The sequence below is a fragment of the Miscanthus floridulus genome, chromosome 10 (genome assembly GCF_019320115.1).
Source record: "Miscanthus floridulus cultivar M001 chromosome 10, ASM1932011v1, whole genome shotgun sequence".
Classification (NCBI taxonomy): Eukaryota; Viridiplantae; Streptophyta; class Magnoliopsida; order Poales; family Poaceae; genus Miscanthus; species Miscanthus floridulus.
This window is the reverse complement of record NC_089589.1, coordinates 110,603,674-110,608,330: the sequence shown is the minus strand read 5'-3', so window position 1 is coordinate 110,608,330 and position 4,657 is coordinate 110,603,674. Positions and strand designations below refer to the sequence as shown.

The 4,657-nt window shown below is 45.7% G+C and overlaps 1 long non-coding RNA gene across 2 annotated transcripts; it reads right to left on the bottom strand.

Moving 5' to 3' along the window:
* Nucleotides 1-616: 616 nt before the first annotated feature.
* LOC136485317 (uncharacterized) lies at nucleotides 617-2,284 on the bottom strand. Of its 2 annotated transcripts, none has more exons than XR_010766409.1 (3): nucleotides 1,713-2,284; nucleotides 1,521-1,583; nucleotides 617-1,193 (listed from the first exon to the last, which is right to left on the bottom strand). It is a non-coding gene; the product is annotated as an uncharacterized lncRNA (long non-coding RNA). The 2 variants fall into 2 exon arrangements; XR_010766410.1 differs by having other exon boundaries at nucleotides 617-1,171.
* Between the last annotated feature and the right edge of the window lie 2,373 nt (nucleotides 2,285-4,657).

The window sequence follows — 4,657 nt, the reverse complement described above, 5'->3', positions numbered from 1 at the left end:
ATCAAGCTTGGGCCATCTGCACATGAACATCAAGGAGTCAGAATTCAGTAGAGCCGCAGATTCCATTGGTTGTTTCTTACTTCTCAAAAGCAGTTTGATTCTGCATCCCGCATACTCTGTTTTTCAAAAGTAGGTTCAAATGAATGCTTTTCCCTATGCCATGGCATAATTACCTTTGGAAATCATAATCTTTGGTGAATAAGCCCGCGGGTTTATGAAAACTTCTGATTTCAGGTTCTTTTAGTAACCAATCAGTTGCGTAAGGGGCTACGGAACTGGATTCTACATGTGAAAGGACATGAGGGCATATCTGAAAGATTCATGGACTAGAGCTATACCAGTTTCGCAGCATTTATGTTCTTCAGTGTCAAAACTGCTGCTTCAGTGAAGGCCTGTGTAGCTCGGGCCTCTGCTTCTGCAGCCTCTGCTTCCCTAGCAGCTGCTTTAGCTTCTGTCATGATAGCCTCTGCCTCTGCAACTTCAGCTAAGCCAAAACCCGCTGAATGCAGAAGTTAGAGGGTGACCCAACGACATATATTAAAAAACTAATGTAATGAAGAATATAAAGAACAAATTATGCTGATTTTACATTCTTGAAGCTTTGTGGGTTATTTATATGCATATCAGACAAGATGAACCATATCACCAAGTCTTCTTGCTCAGGGTTCACACAGCTATGAGGGCATTCTTTTCTCAAAATAGCATAGAAACAGAAAATGCTCCATTTTCAATGGATACTAATACTAATAGCCTAGCACAATTAAGAAAGATTGTCTAATTCACCAAATCTTTCCAATGAGGATTCATATATTAAGGCAGTTTGCTCTCAAAATAGGAAATGGGGCCACAGAGGATGTGATTAGACAACGTCCTATAACATGAATCGTCTTTCTAAAGTGAACCAAGATTTCCTTTCAAAGAAATTAACTAAGGTTCTTATGAAATCCAATAACATGATGCACACATTAAAGATTATTTTACAATCTATCTATAAAATCTAAGTTTACATGTGCAAAATGCCAACATTGTCAACTAAAGCATTAAAGTAGCTAAACGCAATAAGCTAGCTACTTGAAACCATTACTGTGAAAATGAGACTGCCAGTATCAGCAAGCAGTTAATGTGTTTTACCTCGCGGATGGATTAATCCATTTCCATCAACCATGAGCAACTGCCAGGGCAGAATGGTAAACCTTAGAAAAGGCACGGGCAAATACAGTTAAAAGATATATTAATTCAGAAGATGCTATAATATCCTATGGTGATTATGCAAGACATCTCATAAACTAAAATGATTCATAGTCATGAAACGTAACCACCAGAACAGTAGAATTCTTCAAATGCGTAGCCCCAGTAGTCAGTAATTGTATTTACATGATAATAAACAAAAGCATATGCCTTGTTTCCTATGGCCCCTTATGCAACCTGGACATTTTTGAAAGTGATGGTATCACTTCCAACTGAAGTATATAGGAATTTTCCCCCTAAATTTGTTGTTACAGTAACCAAATTTTTTTTACCTGAGGGTAGAAATGAGGTGCATTGATCTTCACTTTTTTCAAGAGTCCAAGAAGAATTGGAGCCTATAACGATAGATAGCCTTGTTTACTTGTTCAGAATACATGTTGGTACATTTTAACAGTAATATGAAAATATATATCATACATTTTGATCAGTGACAACAAAAGAAAGAATTTTTGAAAGACATGCACCTATCTCAAGATCATACTGATTTCTGCTTCAGCTCCAGCAGGATCATCTTGGGGCTTCGGCCCTCTAAGCGTGGTGAACTAGGTGCTATCCTGTACTGCCGATTCACCTGCAAACTTCCACTAGTCATGCTGAAAAGCTCAAGGTTCTTCAATTTGAGAACATGCAACTTCTGATTGGATCAAAATATGAACATTCAGCAATGAAAGATGGCTCATTGGCTCATGGACACCGTAAAGCCCACAAATCGAGTAGTGCTGAAAATAGCATTTAAAGTGAGATCAGACGAAAACCTGTAGTCTACCAAGGATTCTACATGAAATTAAACAAGAAATCATTATGTAATAGACTAACAGTGGAGTATTGTGCATCACTAAACAAGAAGATCGAATTAAACTGAACAAAAATGCAGATCGAATTTGGCGCACCTGGAGCCCTTGGCGTCCAGGATGAGGGCCATCAGGCGGCGGTCCGAGGCCTCCTCGAGGGATGCCGGAGCGCTGTGCTCCCGGTGGATCTCGAGGGCTTCACGGCATAGCTTCTCTACCTCGTCAAACTGCAGAGCTTGCACATGCGCTTCCGCCAGGTACCTGCTCATCAGTCAGTTTTGAGAAGTAGCAAAATTGTCATGCTTCGTCCCTTGTAATATTTATTGGGTGTTTGCATGCAAGAAATCGGTTTTTAACGCCAATTCTGTCGAGATCCATAGTTTTTTTGTAATGACTAACGACCAACGATGGGGAAAAATATCAGTTCTTTGGCTTTATCGAGGTTGGATTGGAGGTACTAGTAAAAAAAGAAAAACGGCGCCTTTATGGATATTGGGAGAGACGAGATCCAGATCGAGAAGCAGCGAAGGGGGGGATTCATGATCACCTGCAGGTCTCGGTGACGCGGGGGTTGCGCTCGCCGAGCGCAGCCATCTGGATCTCAAGGCCCTTGCCATAGTAGGCGATGGACTCGTCCATGCGGCCAAGCATGGCGTGCGTGTCGCCGAGCTGCATCCAGCCGGAGAAGGCGGCGAGGGAACAATCCTCGCCCCTCTGGTCGGGCTACGCACGCTGCTGCTATTGGTTGTTGCCGCCGGCCACAGCGGCCCCATCCTCGCCCTCCCCCTCCCCCTTGGCAGCTGGGGCAGGTGGCGTGACGACGGCGACGGCATGCTCGAGGATGGGGATGGCGTCGGCATGGCGACCGAGTCCACAGTGGATGGCAGCGGCGACATGGAGGCTCATGGCGAGCTCGAGCTCGGCGCCCTCACCGCGCCGCTCGAGCGCCCTGGCGGCACGCTCGGCGAACTCATGCGCGCGCGCGGCCCCGCCGCCCTCCCCGACACCATGGCGTCGCGCGCCTGCTTGAGGAGGAACGAACCCAGATTTGATCTACCTTCTCCTGCTCCGCCGATCTGGCTCCGGCGCGCGATCCTGTGGCTGCGGTGCTATGGATAGATGGAGGGAGGGAGAGAGAGAGGTGCTAGGGTTTCGTGGAGCACAAAAGCAGACACCATGTCTGCGTCGAGCGAGAGAGGGAGCGAAGAGGACAGAGACTGAGAGAGCGAGGGGGAGAGAATTTGCTGGTGACCGCTATATATATACAGCGGGCATTTGTAGGGGCGGCTGGTGATTAAGCCGCCCCTGCAAATGGACACAGCAGGGGCAGCGGGTACCAGCCGCCCCTACAAATCGACGTATTTGTAGGGGCGGCTCGTATTAGTAGCCGCCCCTACTGTGCCATTTGTAGAGGCGACTGCTGTGCTGGAGACTGAGCATGTCACTGTAAGGGCGGCTCCAGTTCCAGCCGCCCCTAAAGAAAAAATGCTCCGTTGCTACAAACTGTTTTTCACGTAGTGTCAATCCCCGCCATTCTAGGTTTTTAGGAGTGAAGATACAAGAGCACATACGAGGATGGAACTACTAGAGCTATCGTGGACTGCGCAAGGACAGGATAATTGGAGTATACCCGAAGATGGAGCCATACGACTACACGAAGGAGCTATGCTAGGACTACAACGATTGGTTCATTGCAATATGCTTAAGGAATAAGTCTAGGGTTACGTCTACACTCCAAGTTGGTCGTAGGAATGGAGCCACGATGATATAGAACCGCTATCTTAGAACTATGATATACGATGTAAGGCCAATGGCCCAAGCGATGTAAAACGAACCCTGTAATATGTATTTCCCCATTAGCAATAAAAGCATTGTTTTTTATATCAATCTTGTTCCAATTGTGCGTATCAGCAACTAATCCAGGGCTGATACATGATGCACAAAGGACCCTAAAATTTGGGGCCTGACACTAATACACGTAGCGACCACTAGACAACTCCGGTGGGGTCACTGAACCTTTTCAGGTGCACTGTAGACTGTGCAGTTTGGCCACAACAATTAGTTTTGATTGGGTAGGCTATGTATACCACCTTGGTCGGGCAAATGAGGTGTGTTGGAGTGTGCTTAAGTTGTTGGTGGGTTGAGGCTCTCGTCCAAGTTCTCTAGCTATCAAAAGTACTTAAGGAAATATTAGCTGATTAGCGTTGTGCTTAGGCTAGTTAGACCTATATATTGGCGCTTTCTCCCCACTCATTGTTCCCGTCTGGTAGAACCATCAGCCATGCTAGTCAGGCCATGATAGAGAGCCCCGCCCATTAGCATTCTTTTAGGGAGAACAAACTACAATCGGATCAAAGGTGTCAGGCAATATCGTGCACAAATAGTCGGATTTATTCTTGGCTGGTCTCAGTCTAAGTTCTACTAGAAAGTACACAACACTACCGGAAACCTCAAATTTGCCGAGTGTTTTTATGTTTGACGAGTGTATTCTCTCGGGCACTCAGCAAACATAGTCCTTGCCGAGTGCTGAGCTGAAAACACTCAGCAAAAAAAAACACTAGGCAAACAGGGGGTTTGCCGAGTATTTTTTTTTTGCACTCGGCAAAGAAATAAAAAAA